At 46.0% G+C, this 23722-nt stretch overlaps 1 pseudogene; it reads right to left on the bottom strand.

Moving 5' to 3' along the window:
• Window positions 1-562: 562 nt before the first annotated feature.
• Window positions 563-23722, bottom strand: part of LOC138560838 (zinc finger protein 850-like) — a 571653-nt pseudogene continuing 548493 nt past the window's right edge.

The raw sequence follows: 23722 nt of genomic DNA, 5'->3' as shown, positions 1-23722 counted from the left end.
ACAAATGGAATTACTAACAATTTATTTTTAATGTGAACACATTGACATAATAGCTGAAGCTCAATATTCATTTCATCAGCATTTCACTCAGTGTATGAATCCCGGTGGGAGACATTTACATTAGACATGTCAGTTTATCCAAGACCAGCTTTATTTTATAAACATTTATGTCCACTATTCCTTCTTGGAATTTAGAGAACAGCTGTGATATTACACCCACAACTCTCCTTTCAGACAGAAAGGCACCATTTAATTTCCAAATTTGCATGACTTTTATTGTCTCACAACACAGTGCATATTTCTATTACATTTGCCCTTTCTACTCTATTCACAAAATGACACTTTTCTAAAATACATGTCCACATAATTTGACATCTTCTCTGTGCCCTGCTCATCAATCCAATTTCTTTTAAGTTAGTGCTTTAATAGTGGGCATGCACCCTCACTTGTGTAATCACACCCCCACATGGTGATCCCAGGCAAGGGAACCATCTACTAATCCTAAATGCTCCAACAGAGAAAGGCAATAGTGTAATACAGTACAGGGGATCCTGAGGAGAAAAGGAAACTGTAGTGCTGTAGAACATGCTACACGAAGTGGAAACACTGCAGCATTCAGTGAGGATGGCACTCCTGGCGAGGCATGCATTTCTTGGAAACAGGCTTCTAGAGTAATATTGGAGATTCCAGTTTTATGGATGCCATTATCCATGTTTTCCCTTTGCAAAAGTCTTTGCAAACGTGTTGTGCCAAGCTCAGTCTAACTGTCATATGAGAATATAGACTTCTCCATTTTTAATACTCAGGAGGGCTCCAAATAATAGAAATTTGGAGTCTTTTAATCCCTATGTGTTGATGTTGAAAGTAAAATTACTTTATGGGGGTGTATAAATGTAATTCCCAGTGGAGGCATTTCTAATGGATTCCTTCCTGCCACAGTTTACTCATTTATGATATCCATATCCCCGTGCAGCTGTTCTCTAGAAACATTTCTGCGGTCAGGGAGCTCGGCACGGCTCTGTGCCTCTATGCGCTTTGCACCAGAAAAGACATTGAGGCCAGTGTAAGTAGTGGAGCCACGATCCCATGACCTCTGTTCCTTTTTCCTCATTCATGACTAAACGTGAGCACGCCAGAGACCAGCTATCCAGTTCCATTCATAGTAATTAGTATGTACTGGTAAGCACATGAACAATGTTATAAGTTAGAGACACACCCATTTATTTATTTTAGAATCAAGACTATGGGCCTCATTATAACTTTGGCGGTACGGTGTGAACGGTGCATCCATGGTCCCCATCTCCACCGCCACCCGCGAATGGGCAATTACCGGCCCATTCAACTCGTAATGAGCCGTTAATTGCCCATTCGCAGGTGGCGGTAGCCATGCATGCGAAACAGGCACGGCTACCGCCAACCTCGTAATGAGGCCCTATTCTACTACACAGCAGAGTTACCAAGCGTGTGCATGAAAGAGAAAAGTTGAAGAGGGGCCATTAAGAATCACTGCAAAAAGGGAGTATACAAATGTGACAATTTTTGATTCAGTGCTGGTAAATAAGACGTACCTTATGACGAAACCAGTTCCCAGACAACACAGTTATGCATTTCTTTTTACCTGCATGTGTTCTCTGGTGGCTAATAAGATGTCCCTTCCAAGCAAACCCTTTCCCACATTCAATGCATTCTTAAGGTTTCCCACCTGTATGTGTTCTCTGGTGCTTACTAAGAAATCCCTTTGTAGCAAACCCTTTGCCATATTCAGTGCACTCATAAGGGTTCTCACCTGTATGCATGCTCTGGTGGATAGTAAGCTCTTGCTTTGTAGCAAACCCTTTTCCAAGTTCAATGCACTCATGAGGCTTCTCACCTGTATGTGTTCTCTGGTGGATTGTAAGTTTTCCTTTCCAAGCAAATCCTTTTCCACATTTAATGCACTCATAAGGCTTCACACACCTGTATGCGTCTCTGGTGGACAGTAAACGCTTGCTTTGTAGCAAACCCTTTCCCACATTCAGTGCACTCATAAGGCTTCACACACCTGTATGCGTCTCTGGTGGACAGTAAACGCTTGCTTTGTAGCAAACCCTTTCCCACATTCAGTGCACTCATGAGGCTTCTCACCTGTATGTGTTCTCTGGTGGATTGTAAGTTTTCCTTTCCAAGCAAATCCTTTTCCACATTCAACGCACTCATAAGGCTTCCCACCTGTATGTGTTCTCTGGTGGCTAGTAAGCTCTTGCTTTGTAGCAAACCCTTTCCCACATTCAGTGCACTCATAAGGTTTCTCACCTGTATGTGTTCTCTGGTGCCTAATAGGTTTTCCTTTCTGAGCAAATCCTTTTCCACATTCAATGCACTCATAAGGCTTCTCACCTTTATGCGTTCTCTGGTGGACAGTAAGCTCTTGCTTTGTAGCAAACCCTTTACCACATTCAGTGCACTCATAAGGTTTCTGTATGTGTTCTCTGGTGGATAGCAAGCTCCCCCTTTTTCTCTTAAGAGGAACCTTTTCAATTAACCTTTTCCAAATTCAGAGCTCAAATGAAAAATGCTTTCTTTACTGCACATAACACATTGTCATTTTCATGCTAGATATACCTCTCCCCCAGGATTTACAGAATGAACAGGCTTGGTTACTGGATGTTACCAAGGAGTGGTTGCATGGATGGAAGCCATCATGTATGAACAGGCTTCGCAGCCCAGTTCCTAAATACTCTGAAAAGGCAACTGGACCCAAGATTTTCGCACTTCTAAGATGCTTGGAAATTGCATATTCCAACAATGAAGTTTTTCACTGCTATAGTCCAGAGAATCGAACAATCATTGTTTTTGCATTTCTGGAGCAGTCACCTATTAACATAAAAGGAGAAGCACATTATTCGTTTCAATATGTTCACAATCGCAGGCAGCATATTTAATAAGACTCTACTCAGTAGTAGTGATGTTAACTCCTCACGTAGTAACTTATTTGGCTTTGAAGTGCCATCTATTGGGGAAAGGCACCCTAATAGGCGGCAGAGAAGTGGTGCTCCAATGGGGAACATTTAGTGGAACAGAAGTAACATGCAGCAGGAATAATACAATTCATTTTTATTTAGAAATGTTTGCATCCAAAACACTAGGGAAAAACACAGGCTTGGTGAACAAACATTTTAAATGCATATTTTATATATTTATTCAGAAAGGACTAAATTAGCACATGGAAGCTCCCATTTTCCATACACAAATGATAAAAGGCAGGCGTTTGCACCAATCGGACGCCTGCTTAACCAGTCCATTATGTAATCACTCATGACTTGTGTATTGGCCCAAACATGAATAATATAACCCAACAAACAGCACTATCGAGGATACAAGGACAGATATGTGATTTAAAAAAGGAAAGCGCCAATCTCTTTCCATAGTAAGAATGGCACAGGCCATGCTGCCACTACATTCAAAACATTGGGCCTCATTATAACTCAGGCGGTCTGGAAATAACGGTGGCGGTAAACCCACCGCCACCGTTGTTTCCGGACCGCCTGATCCCGAGTCCTGCAGGCGGGAGGTGATGTTCCCGCCAGGTCTGACCTGGCAGGTTTAACACCGCCCGCCTGCAGGCGGCCGAGGAAACACCGGCAGCATTACGAGATGCTGCCGGTGTTTCCCTGATCCCCATTCCCATAGAGTCCCTTAGGACTCAATGGGAATGGGGATTAACACCATTCCGCCTCCGTGATTCCCGAAAAACCGGGGTTGTAATGCCCCGGTAATTCCAGGAATCATGGAGGCGGAATGGTAATACGAGTCCGGCGGTAACCAGGCGGTTTTACCACCGCGATTACTGCCGGACTCGTAATGAGGCCCATTGACTTTAAACCTAGATAAACTGGAGATGAGGGATGGATTTGGAGTTTGTGTCAGAGACCAAAAGAATAAAAAGTGTATTAAAGACTGAACTCCACAATATCACCCCATTTGCCTTCCTAATTTTCATATAAATGCCCCCTTGCCAAGTACTAAATTTAATTGGCCAGAGGGATCCCATTTCCGTTTCCCTGTTCAAAATACCACAGTGTCGTTTTCAGGAGGTGGTACACACTCTGTTTTACTGTTAAGGAGTGGGTGTAAATGGGTCTGTTACTTACCAGGCTCCCCTAACCTGGCCCAGACCCATTTTTGTGGATTCTGATCCTTGCACCTTATGTCCAATTTCAGCATGCCATTGTATCCTCTGTGCTGTGACCAAAAACTGCTTTCATCACATCCCTGGTAACTAATGAGAATGTTGCCCCATCACCATTGATATCCACAAATTGATGCCACCATTTAGTGATTACACACATCATTCCTGTTGATCTACTGTGGAAATTCTACTCAACCTACTCCAGGGGAATCTGCTCAACATAATCCCACAGATCCATGATCTGAAAGGGTGAGAATTCTAAAGCCTGCATCTCTTGCAACCCATATGGCAGCGACCCTGGAATAAAATTTTTGTATGTGTTAATAGTATGCATAGTCACCCCAACTGTCCACCTGTTTCTCTGCCAGACCGACATTTATTGCGGGCCTAGTGTAGGTATTGCGGGTCTAGTGTAGGTAGCTATCACCACAGTATATGCGAGAACCTTTGAGCGCTCCAGTATGGGGGACAAACACCAGTTTGAGGTGACAAAAAGAAATCATTTTTTGGGAGTGCTCTATGCACTCTAGGTTTGTTCACCAAGCCTGTGTTTTTCCCTAGTGTTTTTCACAAGTTGGTGAACTGCTCTCAGCTGGGCTGTCAGGAATCTACAGCTGAACACCACCACAAGTTGGCAATGTAATTCTAGCAGGAGTAAAGGCTGTGCATGGCCCAGGCCATTTGCCACCCTGCATCATTAATATCGCACCAGCCTGCTGTGATACTGTGAATAACTTTGCCTGCCAGTGCTTGGTCTATTAAACCGCACCTTGTTGCTGCCTTCAACCATGCCCCTCTCTCTGTACTCTAGTGCCTGGCTATCATCGTCAATGCTTCCTTTCCCAGGATGTCTGCACAATGGACCATCCCAACATGGTAGGGGAAAACCTGCAGGAAGCTTGTGCAACGGGTCGGTGGGAGATTGCTCATTCGTTCTCTCCTCGGCCTCACAGGTTTTGTATTGCGCTGTTGCCTTCCACAGCCCCCCTACTCTGCATTGGGTATGCATGAGGAACGAGGCATACTCCTCTCAAGACCAGATGATCCTTGTCCACTTGCCTTTCTGACATTCCCCTGCTGGGTAGTGTTGGAAGGTTTGGAAGTCTGTGTAGGCTCACATGAGATGCCATTTTGGAAGCACATAGTCTAAGACAGTGTATATGCAAAGCTATCATGGTATACAATACGTGGCGAGCACCAACGTTACTTGAGAAACTAAAATCCAAACTGGGGTGACATCTGTGAAGCAAATCACATTAATGTTGGTCTCAAATTAATGTATTCTATGCAAATGGACTCCACAAATTTGTTATACGCAAAGCTTTCTCCGTTGGCTAAATGTTAGCTAAGCCCAAATTGTCTGGTTATTACTTACAATCTATTAACGCTGTGTGTTTACGTTAGAAGTACGCAAGATAATGAATACACATATACAACCTAAAAACCCACATTACCTCAGTGTTTTGTTACTGAATGATTCAATGATCTTTCTTTAATAGAGAGGGCCCGCAAGCCTCCTTTAATCCATCATTCTGGGATAAGCTGGATCAACCCTAACTTTCTCAAAAACACACAAACTTAAGGCTAATCAAACAATGCCTAATATGTCAGCACACCTATTACAAAATTACATATTTTATTTTACAACAAAACTATGTAAACAAACAAAATCTCAACACTTCATATCATTCAAATACCACGGGAACCTATGTGTGCATCATCGTGCCAACTGTTTAGCATAACAGTTTGAAATCTCTTGGCACGATTAAATCCGCGCCTCCCTGAAATCTCCTCTTCTCCATCCCCTGCCCTGACCTCCTTCACTTCTCTTATTTCCCTATTCTCCCTCCTACCCACCTTTCCTACCTCTCCTTTCCCTCTTATGCCTCCTCCTAGGCCCCTGGAAACTTCATCTATACTGCCCATCTTGACACTCTCTTCTCTTCCCTTACTCCTCACCTCTCCCTTCACCTTTCTACTACCTAGGTAAATTGTTCTACATATTGTTTCATTGGTTTGTTTCACGTTTGTAAATATGCTTCAATTTCATTATTCTATATAAACCTTATAAATACAAATAATAGACTTCACTGCAAATCAATGGACGCATTTGAAGACACTAATGAGTTATATTTAATGTGACATTTATATCTAATCGGTTGTCTGACGACACGCTGTGTTTCCATCCACTTCGAGATTAGTGTCTTATGGCTATGGCTAGTAGGGGACCTTCATCAGGACAAAAACAAGCATTGGCAAAACCATTCGTTTTGGCTTTTGTATGGACAAGGGCTCAGCATTTACCAGGCCCTAGTACCTGGCAATACGATGATAACAGCTGGAAAATGATGCGAGTACCTGGCCATATGATGTCAGTGTGTGCCAAATGTCTATCCTATAGACAAGCCAAAAATGTTGGCTTTGCCAGTGCTTTTTTTAACAAAACTTCAATGCAAGGAACAGATGCGAGGAGACGTATTGCTTATAAATCGAGCAGCTGAAGGCACACTCAGTGATGGTATCTTTATTACACCGAAGGCTGCAACTGAGCCATTCTCAGATAAAAATAACACTGGCAGGCCCTATATACACAGCATAACGTTTGATGTTTCTGCTAGACAGAGCTAATTCAAATAGGTTTCAGAAGGATGTGTTTTGGGTGGGGAAGGGTAGGTAGTGCGTGGGAATGCCCATAGAGATTGGCCTGGCAATAGGCAGTCAATTGAGTCAGCAAAATGCCAAACACAGACAAGCTGTGTGTCCTTCACTCCTATCTGATCTCCCTCTTATTGATATTCTAAGGCAAAACATTTGGCTTCTAGCGCCAGCTAATACCCAAAACTAAGAAGGGGTGTACAGATAACATGCAATCATCTGGTCACCCTGCTTTAGTAATAAAAGGGAAATAAGATGGTCGATTTTCACAAAATGATTGTTCAATATAGGTAAAGAAAGAGAAATTATTTTTCTTAGAGGAGAGAGCTAGTCAATAATTAAAGTGGTATCCATAGTTTGCTAATGAGCGGTCAAGATGAAAATATTTGAGTATTGAGTCTCTGTGTTGCATTTCAGGCGAGAACAGGGATTTTTCCTCTTTGGATTTATTGACTAAAGACGCAAGACACCCCCATACCTGAATCTTTGATCAGGTAAGACAGTGTGTCCAGACCATTTATACAATGGTGTATTGTTTATAGGGCAGGCTTACTAAGATGCTTTGTCCTCCTCTTACGTTGCAGTATAGGTGCAGAGTTATCTAGCACCACTGCAGGATTTAGTCCATCGTTGACACGCGTCTCCATTATTTCCCGTGGAGGTGAGTGCCAATCTGTATACACATAAACTGAGATATACACACAAGATATATCTGTGTCTAAACAAATAAGAGATTGGAATTCTGATGTTATGTATATTGTTTGTAGATTGAGGTTTGATGACATCCTCCACCTTTTGACATTTTGGAATGGTTGCAACAGAACCATCCGTCTCCTGAAGAAGGTCGCTTATATTTACCGGCTTAAATTAGAGGCCTATTGTGACGACCGAAACATATGTTGAGTTACAGCAAATAAGCATGGTGCTATTTGTCTTTGTATTAACACTTACTGTAATCACCAAGAGGTGTTGAAATTTATGTTAATATTTTGGTTCTAGATGGTCTGAGTGCCACAAGTGTGGAATATTGACATGTATAGTGAGAGTGTAAATGAATGGTGGTGTTTAAATGGGGATGTTGAGAACAATAAATATTTGTGTAAATTGTTTATAAATAAATATATATATATATATTTTTTGACAAGACCTGGTATTGTTTAAATGTGTATAGATGTTCTGATCTCATTTCGCCCAGGTTCATTTTTGTTGTCCCATTATATTTAGCCTTAAGAACCTGTGGCAGTAAGGCAATCCCTATTTTGAAACCCACTACATGAAAGCCATATGGAAAACCTGCAGAGTTACTTACAAGTTCTCAACCGCATACCACCCTCAGACAAATGGACTGGTTGAAAGGTTCAACAGAACCATGAAGAGCATGATGGGTGCTTTAGAGGACCCCCTTAAAAGAAAGTGGGGCCTTCTACTGCCATGCCTTCTCTTTGCTTATTGAGAAGTCCCTCGGGAGGGAGTAGGTTATTCTCCCTTTGAACTTCTTTATGGTCATCCGGTCAGAGGTCCATTGGCCCTGATCAAGGAGGGGTTGGAGAGTGCTCCTTCCCCCAAGCCAGTCGCAGTGACTGACTATGTGATAGGTCTCCGAAGGAGAATGTCACAAATGATGGCAGAAGCAAGTGATAACTTGAAAGCTGGACAAGCATTGGTCAAGCACTGGCATGACCAAAAGGCTAACATGGTCGAGTTTACTCAGGACCAGCTAGTTCTCGTTATGATTCCCACAAGGCAGAGGGCCTTACAAGACAAATGGATGGGACCCTTCAAAGTTGTGGGTAAATTTGGAGAGGTCAACTATCTGGCGAACCCCAAGGAGGCTCCAAAAGTCTTCCACACCAACAGACTAAAAGCGTATGTCTCCAGACCTGATGTAGGAGCTTTGCTTCTAGCATCATCAGAGGAGGAAGAAGAGAGTGAAGCTCTTCCTGATCTCCTCAGAGGCTTACCTTTAGACGAAAAGATTGAAGGAGTAAATCTCTCTTCAAATCTGACACCTGAGCAACAGGAAGAGTGCAAATCAATGTTAAATCAGTTTGCCTCTCTGTTCTCACTTTCACCAGGCTTGACCCCTTGGGGACAGCATGACATACTCACTGGTGACTGTCTGCCAGTCAAAAGCAGAGGATATTGAATGTCAGAAAATGTAAGAACCCACATCAAAGGTGAGGTCAACAAGATGCTTGATCTCGGGGTAATAGAGCCCTCTACTAGTCCATGGTCTAGCCCAGTTGTGTTAGTACCAAAGGCCGGATCTAAAGAACTTAGATTCTGTGTGGATTACAGAGCTCTTAATGCAGTCACTAAGACTGATGCCCACCCTTTGCCAAGGACAGACTTGGTGCAGCCAAGTTCCTCAGCACATTTGACTTGACGTCAGGCTATTGGCAAATAGCCCTGACAGACCATGCCAAGGAGAAAACTGCATTCTCTACCCCAGTTGGCTTATACCAGTTTAAGGTTTTGCCTTTTGGATTGAAAAATGCACCTGCTACATTTCAAAGGATGGTAAACCAGGTTCTGAATGGGATGGAGGACCTCTGCATGGCATACTTGGATGACATAGCAGTGTTCAGCAATTCCTGGGATGAACATGTGGACCACCTGAGATATGTTTTGCAGACTCTTGGAAAGGCCAATCTGACCATAAAGGCATGTAAATGCCAGATTGGACAGAGTAAAGTGGTCTACCTTAGACATGAGGTAGGAGGTTGCAAAATAAGGCCTTTGCCCAGTAAGATTGAAGCTGTGCAAAATTGGACAACACCTACTACTCAGACCCAGGTGAGAGCCTTCTTAGGTCTCACTGGTTATTACAGGAATTTCATTGAGAACTATGGGTCCATAGCTTCTCCACTGAATGTCATCTCTTCTCCTAAATTCCCTAAAAAGGTTAGGTGGAATGAGGAATGCAATCGGGCCTTTGAAACCCTGAAAAAGGCTCTTTGCCAAGCCCCAGTACTCAGAGCTCCTGACTATCACCAAACTTTCATTGTGCAAACAGATGCTTCAAATGTAGGAATAGGTGCAGTCCTCAGTCAACTGGATGGGAAAGGTAGGGAGAACCCCTTTTGCTTCATCAGTAGAAAACTGAAGGATCCTGAAACAAGGTGGGCAACCATTGAACGAGAGTGTTTTGCTATTGTGTGGGCTCTGAAGAAGTTTAGGCCATACTTGTATGGTTCTACTTTTGTCATTCAGACTGACCACCAACCCTTGAGATGGTTAATGCAAATGAAAGGGGAAAACCTAAAACTATTGAGATGGTCAATCTGCCTCCAAGGGTTTGATTTCACCATTGACCACAGGTCAGGGTGTCACCATCAAAATGCTGATGGACTCTCTAGGATGTATGTCATCGACTAGAGGTATGAGGTTCATCCAGGAGTGGATTAAATCCTCCTGTCCCTTAGTCTGGGGGGGGGAGGCGAGTGTTAGGGAGAATTCTCTGTTTAGGCTGAATTTCCTAACCTAGTGAGTCCCCCAGCAGCTTTGCTGGATTTCTGGAGTTTGTTTTTTTCTCCTGCCAAGAGTGAGACTCTTTTTTTCTCCTACTCTTGGACATGATTTATGGTGTTCCTTTGACTGTTAATGGGCCTCATTAGGACCCAGGCGGTAAGGGGTTTACGGCGGCGTAAACAGCGCCAACCCTTACCGCCTGATTCCGAGGTCCCTTAGCGCCATGGAGGATTTAACACCTGCTTTTAGCAGGTGTTAAAATCCATGGCGCTAAGGGACCTTGTTGTTAATTACGCCACCGTAATTTACGGTGGCGTAATTAACGCCTTCCCCACTCCCATTATGCCCTATGGGGCAAAAATGGGAATGGGGAAGGGTAAATGGGGATTGGGGACTTACCGCCCCGCCAACCTCGGAATGGGGCAGTAAGTCCGCCAACCACCATGGCGTAAACGTAGTTTACGCCATGGTGGTAAAGGTACGACCCAGGCGGTAACTTACCGCCTGGGTCTTAATGAGGCCCATTGTGTTTTATGGGCTATGGGGTCCTTTACTCCATAGGGTCTCATGTGTTTTTACTATGTGTGTTACACAGCACCCTCCGTGTCATAGTGACACCCCACCATAGACTCCATACCCTGGGACTGACTACTGTCTCCCAGGGCATGTAAAGTCACCATTGGCTTTACTAGTCCCAAATTATTAACAGAAACCAGTACAAACCATCATATTGTGGACGTACTGGTCGGGGCAATTTGATTGTCCCAGGGTCTGTTAGTCGAGGGGGCACGTCTCCGTTCCCCCCTGATCGAGTTTTGGCTGGTGGCAGTGGATACTACTTTTTATATTCGACCGCGAATATATCCCTATGGGATTTTCCCATTGTTCGAGGCTACCAACTTTAATTATTTAATTCCCATAGCCTCGAACATACCGCCGGTTTATTTATTTAATATTAATTCGCCGGTTGGTATTTTTTGCCAGGACTCGATTCTAAAATGGCGTTTGTGTTCTCTTCTGTGACTCCAACCCAAGTCGAGCCCTTTGTTCCACTTTTTGGCGGGCTTCTCCACAGAAGCCTCCAAAAGTGGTGCCACTCTGTCTGGGTACCACAGGGGGTGTGGGAGGGGGTTTAGGCACCCTGGACTGAGTTACCTTGGTAACTCAAGTCGCACTCTTGCCGGCTCACCACTTAGCATGTTTGACTGACAGCTAGGCTGAGTGAATGGGGGTGTGCTGCATAAAAGCAGGGCTTTGGGGACTGGAACTTCAGAAGTCGCCAAAGGACCTGAGAATCCGACGAGGGAGAAGCTGAGCCGACCTACCACAACGACACCACCGGTGGAGCCCTGCGGTCCGACTCACCACTTCCCGACGACAGAGAAGATCTCCCGGCTGGAGAGGCTTCTTCCCCTGACTGGTGGGCACAACCAGTTTACCTTCTTCTCTTCGCACCCCAGACCGGCTTGTGGTCGAATTGCCCGTGCCAAGCACCCCGGCAACCGGATAGCCACTTACCACTGGACCGCGAACCAAAGGATCGCTCCTTTTACCTGAGAAACTCCGTGGCTGGTTTCTTCCCTGGCAGTGTAACAGACTCTGGTCTTCCTCCCCGACGAGATCCTCTCTTCCCCCGGACGAAGCACCGACTTGCATCCGCTGCCAGGAACAACTGCCCCCGCTGGAGTATTCTCACCACTTTAAGGTACCGTGTCCGCCAGCCCTCCCTTTCTAAAGATTGCTACAAGGTAATAATAACCCCTTAACCTTCTGGACTGGGCTGGCCGCCTTGACCTTCTAACTGGTCCCTTTCTTTGGTCCAAGTCTTTTTTTGAACCTTTTCAAGACTTTTGTGCACTGCAACCGTGTGACCTTGGACACATTTCGTTTGATCCTCTTAAAGTGGATCCAGCCTACTGAACTCTAACTTCACGGTTCTACTTTGCCTTCCTCTCTTGATGTGTTCTTGTAAAAGTGTTGGGACCTGTTTCAATTTATTCTCTGTTTTTCTCTCCCTTTTAAAACGAATTATTAGAGTGCCATCTGTGTTAAGACTTGTCTAATATTCTTCTAAGGGAGTGTATATCTTTTAGTGACCGTGTTTTTCAATTGCTTACTATTAGTGCCTGTGTGTTTTTCTAGATGTGGTTTTAAATAAATAATTATATCTCTTTTACACCAAGCCCTGGTCAGTGTTTACTTGTTCTACTGTGTTCGTTTGACCTATTGTGAATACTCTGTATACTGCCTAACTCTTCTTGAGGGAAGTCTGACTGCTCAGCCACAGCTACCAAGTGAATCTGTGTGGTACAGACTGCTACCAAGTGGGTTTACTGCCAAACACCTGTAGTCTTAAATCTTTTGCAGTGGTCCCAGAGGGAACTGCACAGGTTTCTGCCTAACAGCCACCAGTGGTACCATTCTGGAAGTGGCCACCAGTGATACCATTCTCTTAGGATAGTCAAGGGGAAGTGGCCCCAGTGGCACCATTCTCTTGGGATAGCCAAGAGGAAGTGGCCACCAGTGGTACCATTCTCTTAGGATAGCCAAGAGAAAGTGGCCACCAGTGGTACCATTCTCTTGGGATAGACAAGGGGAAGTGGCCGCCAGTGGTACCATTCTCTTAGGCTAGTCAAGGGGAAGTAGCCGCCAGTGGTACCATTCTCTTGGGATAGCCAAGAGGAAGTGGCCGCCAGTGGTACCATTCTCTTAGGATAGTCAAGAAGAAGTGGCCGCCAGTCGAACGATTCTCTAAGGATAGCCAAGAGAAAGTGGCCACCAGTGATACCATTCTCTAAGGATAGCCCCGAGGAAGTGGCCGCCAGTGGAACGATTCTCTAAGGATAGCCCCGAGGAAGTGGCCATGGGGGGTACCATTCTTTTACCATTGAAAATGCACCCACAGAGAAAGTGTCAGAAACAAGTTAGTTCGAAAGAATTGAGGACACCCCTTTGGAGGAAGTGGCACTGGCAGCTGGTGGTGGTACCATTCTGACACAAATAATTGAAGATTCCCCCAAGGAGGGAGTGGCAGAAACCAGTGTGTCGGAAAGAACGGAGGACACCCCTTTAGGCGGAGTGCGTTAGGTAAACACTGGTGCAGTCACACTGCGTGAGTCTACACCAGACTTATCTGCTTGGTATTAGGTAACGCACCTTTTGGTATAAGTCTGTACTACACAACTTTTCAGATTCTGAGCTTCAGGAAGGAAGGGTTAAGGAAAATATAAGGTTAGAGCAGTTTCTTATAATGTAAGGATGACTGAATCCTCCATTGAAATCTAGGTAAGCCGTTCCCAGCAGTAACAGTATTCAACAAGCTACAGCCTATGGAGGCACAAGCAATGCCAAAGTCAATGGATTCAGAAAGGTGCCTTTAGGGAGCCAGGACAGCCACTGTCTGTTGGGCAATGTCTATAGTTCTGATGCACTTCTTGGATAAAGTCTTTCACAAAGTTAAACAGTTCAAAGGAAATCACTGACGACACACAAGCTGTTAGGCCTGTGCAAAGGGGGGTTGAAATCAACTAAGAAAGTTAAGCAAGTGCAAATCTCAAGTGAGACAGCACGATTTAAAGCAAGAATGTAAGTACCCCCAAGCCCAAACAGTACCTCTGGTTAGAAGAAAAGTGGTGCAGCTGGATTCCATCTTGCTACAGCCAAGCAGGCCCTGGTTCCTGAGCCTCAGTCGTGGGAACAAGAGGGAAGACGTCTGGAGGGCTCCTGCGGCGGTACTCAGGAAGGTCGTTAACAGCTACGGGCTCTCTTGAATTCAGCAGCACTTCGCGGGTTTCAGCGCTTCGTAAACAGCACTGATACAGATCGAATATCTCCGGTTGGACTTTCCTTACTCCCTCGGTCCGGGACCCTGGTGAAGGGACTCTGGATCGGGATTTCCTGCTTTTGGAATGTCCTTAGGAGGCTCCTGGAACAGTTATCCGGATTCATTTTGCGGCAGATGTTGCACTCGGTTATGGACACTCAACCCCTAGCATTGGGCTTCTGCAGCAAGGGAGAGGCACAGCAAGTCGGGGATTGCGCAAAGTGGAGTTCGTTTCGGGGTTCGTTTTTCCCACTAACCCAAGGGAAGTCGTCCCTTCCGGAGCTTCTCTGTTGATACAAAAAAAGGAACTCGGCACATCAGCAGGGCTTCACCAGTACTTCGAGGTCCGGGAGATTGCAGTGGGCTTCTCGTCGCGATTTCTGCTTTGGGTGTTTCTTCCAGTGGTCGACTCTGCCTCTAGTCCCCAAACGCCTCGCCTTTTAAGCAAGTTTTCCCATGCATACACAGCCTAGGCTGTCAACCGCACAGTAAGGTGACTGTCCTTTCAGGACAGCCAGCCAATCAGGACTGGTTTCATTCAGGCACACCTAGAGACAAAGGACAGGGGAGTTTCAAGACCCTCCCTCACATCCTGTTCTTCCAGACACACTGGAGCCAGCTCTCAAATCTGTCTCAATGCATAGAGTAAAAGCAAAAAAAGACCTCACAGACAGAAAATGGCAAAAAAAAGAAGACAGGGGCCATTTTGACAAAATAGATACCCATGGGCACTGTACTGCAGCTGAGGATTGAGCCTGCGGTAGATAAGCACAATGGTAGTAAAAATTAAACCCCTGCCACCAGCCATTTAAAGTAATGAGGGTAACAAAAAATGTTACATGAGAAAGTAGGATATGTGTATGATCACCACCAAGTTGCCAGGGTATGCTTCCCACTGGGTTCTTAAGGGCGACCAGAGCACTAATATGGGGGCCAGATGGGTGTTAGCCTGGAGCTCCTGGCATTTATTTCAGTCTCAGAAAGCCTCTAGCATTGAGAATCAGGCACTTCCTGGTATTCTGAAAATGGCCGACTAGTTGGTTGCTGACATTGCTAATGAAAGCTCTAGTCATTAAGCGTGGCTGCCTATTTAAGCCACGCCCAAGACTGAGCCCGTGCTTCGCGTTGTTTCCTGCAGTACGCAGTGCAACGCTTACCCACGGTCCCGGTCCTGTCCTGAACAAGAGAGGAAAATCACAGTCAGTACTTTATTCCGAGCAAAAGACATTCATAGTAATACTCACCAGTACTGTAGCGCCGCCTTCTTCAGCTCGAGCAGTTGGGCTGGCTTCTGTGAACTTTTCAAACATTGGCTTTGTTCGTTCCCGCTGCTCCATCCAGCCACCGTCCGATAACCTGCAAGGAGAGAAAAGAGGTAAAGAGATGGAGTTACTAATCTGGAATTTCACGCAGCAGTGTGCATTTTCAGTATCGCGCACAAAGTTATGGACACTCTAATACAAGCCGCAAGTGCGCTTCATCATTACCGTGCACAGAGTTATAAACATTAACAGACAAGCAGCACGTGCGCCGCATCATTACTGCGCACATAGTTAAAAACCTCAAAAGACAAGCAGCACATGCGCTGCATCATTAACGCGCACAGAGTTCAGAACATTTACGGACAAGCAGCATGTGCGCCGCAGCATTACCGTGCACTGAGTTAAATCGTCTCCCCAGCTACAAGACCTACCATAAAATGCTTGTTCCTACGAACACTTTACTCACCATCACAGGATTTGCACGTTCACCTGCAAAGGAAGAGGAGAAAGAATACAGAGATGAAAAGTGCACATCAGAGCAAAGGAAGTCGTCAAACGAACTTACTAGTTGACCAGCAGCAGTATGAGAAGCATCAGTTGTGCTTAGCAGAACTCTAAGCCATACCAAGACTAACAGGACTCCAGTGAATTAACTGGGAAAACCCTTCTTCAGAATCAGCGCCCATGCAAGAATGCAGGACGGAAAGCCCACATTACATAACCTACAGGTGAGCTGGGATCCACTCGCATTATAGAGGTTCGAGGGGAGAGCAGGACATTGCAGGGAGGGTATGACCCGGGAATCGTCAAGGGACTAATCTGTGTCTCACGTTTTTGCAGAGCATGGCGCCAGCCATAAGCCAGATCATGCCCATAGGCCCCCTGAGAGAAGAGGCTTCTGTACGCTCCCGCAGAGATCAGATAAGCGTTACAGAATGCAAAGCCCTACTGAAACTACTCTACCTGGGCATTAAGGAGACCTCGGAGGTAGATCACTTGTACCAGCTGTTTGGTGAGCTGAGGGCCGAGGTACACGCAGCCCGGTCCGAGACAAATGCTCTGCGAAGAGAACGGGTCATAAACAGGGATCGGGCAGATGAGTTGGCCCGACAAGTATTACAGGCGCAAGCGGGGCAGGCGGTCCTTCTGGGTGGAGTTTCGCCCGCGCCCCCACCACCACCACCACCACCACCTGTGGCTCCGGTTCAAGTGGTGGAACCCGGGAACATTCCGCTGGCACCCCCGGAGCGGTTTATAGGGGACCCTAAGTGCTTTTCGTTCTTCATGAATCAATGCTGCCTGCACTCCCTCTGCAGACCTGGAGTATTTCCCACAGATCAGGCAAAGGTTGCCTTTGTGCTGTCGTATCTTGTGGGACATGCGTCGGACTGGTCAATTCCGTTAGTGAACAGAGACAATCCTTTGTTACGGAACTTCCCCTGTTTTCAACAGGAACTTGAGAAACTCTTTGCTCGTCATACTCAGGGACAGGCATTGGACAACAAATTACTCTCACTGTGACAGGGTAGCCAGGACCTATTGGCCTATGTGGCTACTTTTAACCGATTGGTTGCAGAAAGGAATTGGCCTGAGGAGAAAAGGACGATATTGTTTTAGCAAGGCTTAAGGGGGGAGCTCAAAGATGTCTTGGCTCAGGTGGTAAATCTTCCCGAGGGGTGTGAAGGGTATATCGATTTAACCATACAGTTGGATCACTGATTGCAAGATCGCATAGCATATCGTGCAGGCTCGGAGAGCAGACATATTATGTCCGCCCAAAAGGAAGTCCAGTGCGACATGCTCCAGATACCCATCCAGAGCCAATGCAGTTGGGAGGAGTTTGGGGCCCCATCACAAAGGCTGAGAGGGAGAAGAGAAGGCAACAGCAGTTATGTCTTTATTGCTGTAAGGCTGGACACTTCCTCTGAGACTGTCCGGTAAAACCACCCCGAAAGGCTTTGGGGGCATTGGAAAAGACTGAAGAGGAGAGCTGTCTGGAAAACTCCAGCGCCCGACAAGTGTAGAGGTCAACATGTCGAGCGCAGAAAAGGTATTACAGACCTTACACTTTGTTGTTCCCATAATCCTGATTTGCCACCAGCAACACTCCCGGATGCCCGCCTTGCAAGCATACGTGAATAGCAAAGCTATCAGTAATTACATGGATTGCAGCTTGGCAAGCAGAATTGGATTTCCGGTTCGTTCCAAATCAGAGACCGAGAATGTCACCGCTGTCGACGGCACCCAGTTAGTGTCAGGACCGGTAACACAGTGCACTGACAAGCTAACTTTGCTTTGCCAAGACATACACAGGGAGAGGATCTCATTCAACCTTATCAGTGCCCCGCAGTTTAAGATCATTTTAGGCTTACCTTGGCTACAAACACACAATCCGCACATCCTCATTACGACCCTGGCGCTAATGGGTTAACGGCGCCGTAAAAGGCTGCAGCCCCGTAAACCCATTAGTGCCTGATTACGAGGTCCCTTTGCGGGACCCGACCTTAACGGCTGGTCTACACCAGCCTTTAAAGTAGGGACCCGCAAAGGGACCTTGGTGCTAAGTACGGTACCGCAATTTGCGGTACCGTACTTAGCGCCTTTCACATTCCAATTGAGCCTTATGGGACAAAAATGGGAATGGGGAAGGGCCATGGAGGAAGGGGGAATTACCACCCCGCCAACCTTGTTATGGGGTGGTAATTCCCCCTTGCTCCATGGCGGAGTCGGTAAGTTACCGGCATGGACCATGGTGCTATTAGCACCATGGTTTTCCACCTGGGTCGTAATGAGGCCCATGAACACTGACCTTTGCCCCCAACTGTAAACACTTGTGTTAAGGGGTGGACCACCATACACCCAAGAGTCCAATATGAACCATCCCGAAAAGCGAAACGACCCTAGGTTTAGTAGGCGTTTTGCCTCCCGAATACCACGATTTCCAGGATGTGTTTGAGAAGGAGCAGGCAAATATACACCACTGCATCGGCCATACAACTGCCAGATCCATCTGATACCAGGGTCCCAAGTTCCGTGCAGTCGAATCTACGCACGGACCAAACAGGCAAATATTGTTCTGAAGGCGTATATAGATCAGTACTTAGCCAATAGGTTTATCCGACCTTCGAAGTCACCCACAGCCTCTCCCCTCTTCTTCATGCCTAAGAAATAGGGAGATTTAAGAACATGCTTTGATTATTGTGTGCTGAACCAAATCACAGTTAAAAACCGGTACCCGCTCCCACTCATTCCGGTTCTGCTGGGCCAAGTCAAACAGGCACAAATCTTCACCAATTAACACCTCAGGGGGTGTATGTGACCGCCTGGGACACCCTAACTAAACTTTTCTAAGCTTAACAGAACTTTTCTACTCACCTGTAAAGACTTTTGAGACTTCGTAACATTGTGTGATCTTGGGCATATTTGGCCTGGCTCTCTCTAAAGTGGGCCTGGCACTGAACTTCCTTGCTCCTCAATAGACTGCCTTCTCTAATACTTACTGTGGTTCTCTGAAAAGTGTTTTGCTGTATTGCTTCTTAATTCTGCCTTTTTCCTCCCTTTTTAAACAACTTGTTGGAGTGCCATCTAACGTTAAGCGCTCACCTCTGTCTGGAAATAAGTGGTGTTAACTAAGACTTGTCCAACAAATAACTAGGGATGTACATATAGTAATTAGGACTGTGTTTTGAATGTACTTACCTTTTTCTGTGCTCGTGTAATTTACAAGTGTGTCTTTTAAATAAATAATTATATACTTTTACACAAGCTCTGGTCAGTGTTTGCTTGTGCTACTGTGCCTCTGTACCTATTAGGTATGCTCTGTATACTGCCTAAATCTTCTTGAGGGAGGTCTGACTGCTCAGCCACAGCTACCAAGTGAATCTGTGTGGTACAGACTGCTACCAAGTGGGTTTACTGCCAAACACCTGTAGTCTTAAATCTTTTGCAGTGGTCCCAGAGGGAATGCACAGGTTTCTGCCTAACAGTGGCCAACCTGGCGCAAGGACTTCAATCATTTAATTCAGACATGCGGAATCTGCGTCCAAAATAAAGCCCAAAAACAGAAACCAGCAGGCCTACTCCGTCCTCTAACGGTGGCACCGATACCATAGCACACTGTCTCCATGGATTTTATTACCAATCTGCCCTCTTGCACAGGATTTAACACCATCCTAGTTTTGGTAGACATGTTTTCCAAAATGGCTCATTTCCTGGCTCTGAAGGGAATCCCCACGGCCCAATTCTGGCAAAACCTTCCTAGAAAGCATTGTGAAGCTCCATGGTTTCCAGTCCGCTGTGGTATTGGATCGGGGTAGTCAGTTCATATCAAGGTTCTGGAGGAAATGCTGTGACCTGGCCAAGATTTAGGTGCGTCTCTCCACGAGTCACCATCCTTAGACGGACGGGCAAACGGAACGTACCAATCAAATGCTAGAGCAATACCTTTGTGGTTGTATATCCTATGGGTGGCGGAGTACGCCTATAACAACTCAGTGCACGCATCTACAGGACTCAGCCCCTTCTATATCTTGCACGGATGACACCTATGAACCTCAGTCTATGACCCTCCAAAACCCCTGGAAAAGCCAGCAGTGAAGACCTTACACAAAGACATTTCTCAAGCTGTACAGAATGCCAGGGCACACTTTACAGCCGCAAAAGAGACACAAAATAAGTTTGCAGATCGTAATTGCAGGGAAGCACCGAGGTACCAAGTGGGTGATGCAGTTTGGTTAGCCTCGAAACACATTGCATTGAAAGGATAGCAGATATTCCATCCAAAATGCTTGGGCTCATACGCTATAGTAGCGTTGATCCATCCCGTGGCCATTATGGTGGCCATGAAACTGGCGTTACAGGCCCATATGAAGATGCACCCAGTGTTTCACATCTCCCTACTAAAACCGGTCCACCCAGAAGATACCCGAGTGCAGACACCACCAGCTCCAGTAGATGTTGAAGGAGATCAACCCGAATACGAAGTGAAAGACATATTAGACTCCAAGGTAGTGAGGAAAAAACTGTTTTAGTTAGTGGATTGGAAGGGGTATGGGCCACAAGACAGAACATGGGAACCCAGCAAGAATTTTCATGCCCCCCCCGATTTCTAAGATGATTCCATCGAAATCATCAAACTAAACCCGGTTCAGGGCACTCATCCTTGGGAGGGGTGGCTTTGGTGTGTGGGGGGCACTGTCATGATCACCACCAAGTTGCCAGGGTATGCTTCCCACTGGGGTCTTAACGGGGACCAGATCAAGAATATGGGGGCCAGTTGGGTGTTAGCCTAGTGCTCCTGGCATTTATTTTAGTCTCAAAAGGCCTTTAACATTGAGAATCAGGCACTTCCTGGTATTCCTAAGGTGGCCGACTAGTTGGCTGCTGACATTGCTAATGAAAGCTCTAGTCATTGAGCGTGGCTGCCTATTTAAGCCACGCCCAAGACTGAGCCCGTGCTTCGCGTTGTTTCCTGCAGTACGCTGTACAACGCTTACCCACAGTCCCGGTCCTGTCCTGAAAAAGAGAGCAAAATCAAAGTCAGTACTTTATTCTGAGCAAAAGACAGTCATAGTAATACTCACCAGTACCACAGCAGTGTCTTCTTCAGCTCGAGCAGCTGGGCTGGCTTCTGTGAACCTTTCGAACGTCGGCTTTCTTCTTTCTCACTGCTCCACCATCCAGCCACGGTCCCACAACCTGCAAGGAGGGGAAAGAGATAAAAAGAGAGAGTTACTAATCTGGAATTTCAGGCAGCATTGTGCATTTTCAGTATCCATCACAAAGTTATGGACACTTGAATACAAGCCGCAAGTTCGCTTCATCATTACCGCGCACAGAGAAGAAGTCGCTCCTTCCGGAGCTTCTCTGTCGATTCGAAAAAGGAGGTCCGCACAACAGCAGCGCTACACTGGTACTTCGAGGTCCAGGAGGTTGCAGCATGCTTCTCTTCACAATTTCTGCTTCGGGTGTTTCTTCCAGTGGTCCACTCTGCCTCGGTTAGGCAAGATTGTATGCAGTACCCTTTGGGTTCACTACAACAACCCGGACCTCCTGGCAGTACGAACCCAACCTTTGGTATAAGTCTATAGTATAACCTGTACTACACAGGTTGGTAGTGTGGTTGAGTAGCCAGGCCTAACTCAAGAGGGGTCGATGTGAGCTGTAGGGGAGTTACACAGAGAATCACAGTGACAAGTATTCAAATAAACTCTTACACACAAGGTTTCTTGATTAAACAAGTATTAATTTATTTATCAGTCAGTTAGAATAAGCCTTCGTCAGAACAGAGCAATATAAAGCAACAACCAAATATCCTCCACCAAATACACACTCTTAGTTTTCTAAATCAGCAAATACCCATTTGGAATGGCATACAGGCACTAGCTACACCCTCAGGTGACTTCAATAGCTAGGGTGCTGTTGGCATTAATATATCACTGTTGCATTTAGAATATTCTTGAGAGGAGTGTCAAAGAAAAGAGAGTTCAGAATAAAAGTATTCACACAGTTATCTTAAGCTAGTAAGTACTTTCAAAATAACCCCCAATGCAAAGTCAGATAACCCTTTCCTAGAAGGAAGGCAAAACACACAAGCAGGGGAGAGAAGAGTCATTCAGGGAGCCAGACCAGCCAAAGTTAAGTTAGCAAAAGTCAAGGTGAGCTGAAGCACTTCTTGCAGGTAAGTAGAAAGTCTTTCACAATGTTTAAAAAGCCTTTGTAGAATAGAGGAAATCAAAGTAGGGCCACAAGCTGATTAGGCGTGCGAGGTAGAGAAGCTGCAAGCAACTCTACAATAGCAACCGAGACAAGTCTCCAGCGAGGACAAGCAAGGTAGCACAACTAGAGGTAAGTTCTCTCAGACTTTACAGTACCTTTCGGTTGAAGAAAACGTGCAGCAGATGACTTCTGTTCCTGTGCAGCTCTACAGATCCTGTTGTTCCTGGGCCTAGGTAATGGAGACAAGAGGGAGGACGTCTGGGGATTCCTGCAATGTAATGGGACGGTCATCGCTCGCAACCGGCAAACTTCAAACAAGTGGCACTTCGGTGTTACAGCTCCTTATGTCTACCACAAATAGCAGCACTGCGGTTCCTGGGTGTCGAGATGGGATTTCCTTGCATCTGGGATCCCGCACTCTGTTGAGGAGGCTCAGGCACGGTGAGTTCTGCATCCTGGGAGTCTGGAGGATCTTCCTGGAGCTCTTGGCCAGCTTAAAAGCAACACAAACGATATAGCGTTCCTCTCCCTGGCTATTCGGTTCCAGCATCAACTGCAGTGGAATTTCAACCAGCTCCGAGAGGCTGTCCAGGTGGCTTACTTTGGAGTTGATTGGTCCCACCAACTCAAAGGGAGAAGTCGTCCATGCAGGGGCTTCTCTGTCGATACGAATTTGGAGTTTCAGCACAGCAGCAGGACTTCACCGGGCAAACCAATGGTCCAGGAGTTGCAGCAGGCATCCTCTTCAAGTTCTTCTTCGGATTCCTACGTCCAGTGGTCAACTCTGCCTTCCAAGCCATAAAACCTCGCCTTTTATGACAGTTTCTCCCATTCTTTTCCGGCCTAGCTGTCAGTCACCCAGGAGGGTGGCTGTCCTTGCCGGACAGCCAGCCGATCAATCACCTAAGAGTGCATACCTGTCTCCTAGGAGACTAAGCACAGGGAGTTTCGGGCACCTTCCTCGCTTCCTGCCCCCGCCAGTCACCCTGGAGCCAGAGGCGGGCTTCACTCGGGAATCCCACCAAAGGCAAAATGGACAAAGGGACCAAACCTGGTTTGGCGCGCAGAGTAAATCTCAAGAAGGACCTTTCCACAAAGAAATGGCGTAAAAAGAAAACTGGGGCCATTTTGACAAAAATGGCACCCATAGGTGCTTTACTGTGGCTACGAAAGCAGCCCGCGGTAAAAACACACAATTGTAGTAAAAGTAAACCACTGCCACCAGCCATTCATTGAGGAAAGGGTAACATAAAAAAACTTACAGGAGAAGCTAGACAAAGGGGATACTAAGTAACCCCTCCAGCACCCTATTGAAAGATAGTGTCTGCTTGGCCTAGAAAAGTTACAAATGTAAGTAAAGTCAATTTCACTTTTATCCCAGAGAAGGTATTTAAACCTCGGGGAAATCTGAAAGACTTCCCTGTGTCACTGCACTGAAGGTGCTGTGTGACACAATGTAAAAGATGACCCTATGGAGTTTGTCAGACTCCACTACCAAAAGAAACACAGTGCACAAAATCACATTAAAATACATGAGAGAGTGGGGAAAAAGGGTCTCACAAAATCCAGCAAAGTTGCTGGGGGTCTCTAAGGTAGAGGAATTAGCACATTTCTGAGAATTCTCCT

The sequence above is a fragment of the Ambystoma mexicanum genome, unplaced genomic scaffold (assembly GCF_040938575.1).
Source record: "Ambystoma mexicanum isolate Mex_15411 unplaced genomic scaffold, UKY_AmexF1_1 Mex_scaf49, whole genome shotgun sequence".
NCBI classification, from domain to species: domain Eukaryota; kingdom Metazoa; phylum Chordata; class Amphibia; order Caudata; family Ambystomatidae; genus Ambystoma; species Ambystoma mexicanum.
This window is presented reverse-complemented; position numbering and strand designations above follow the sequence as displayed.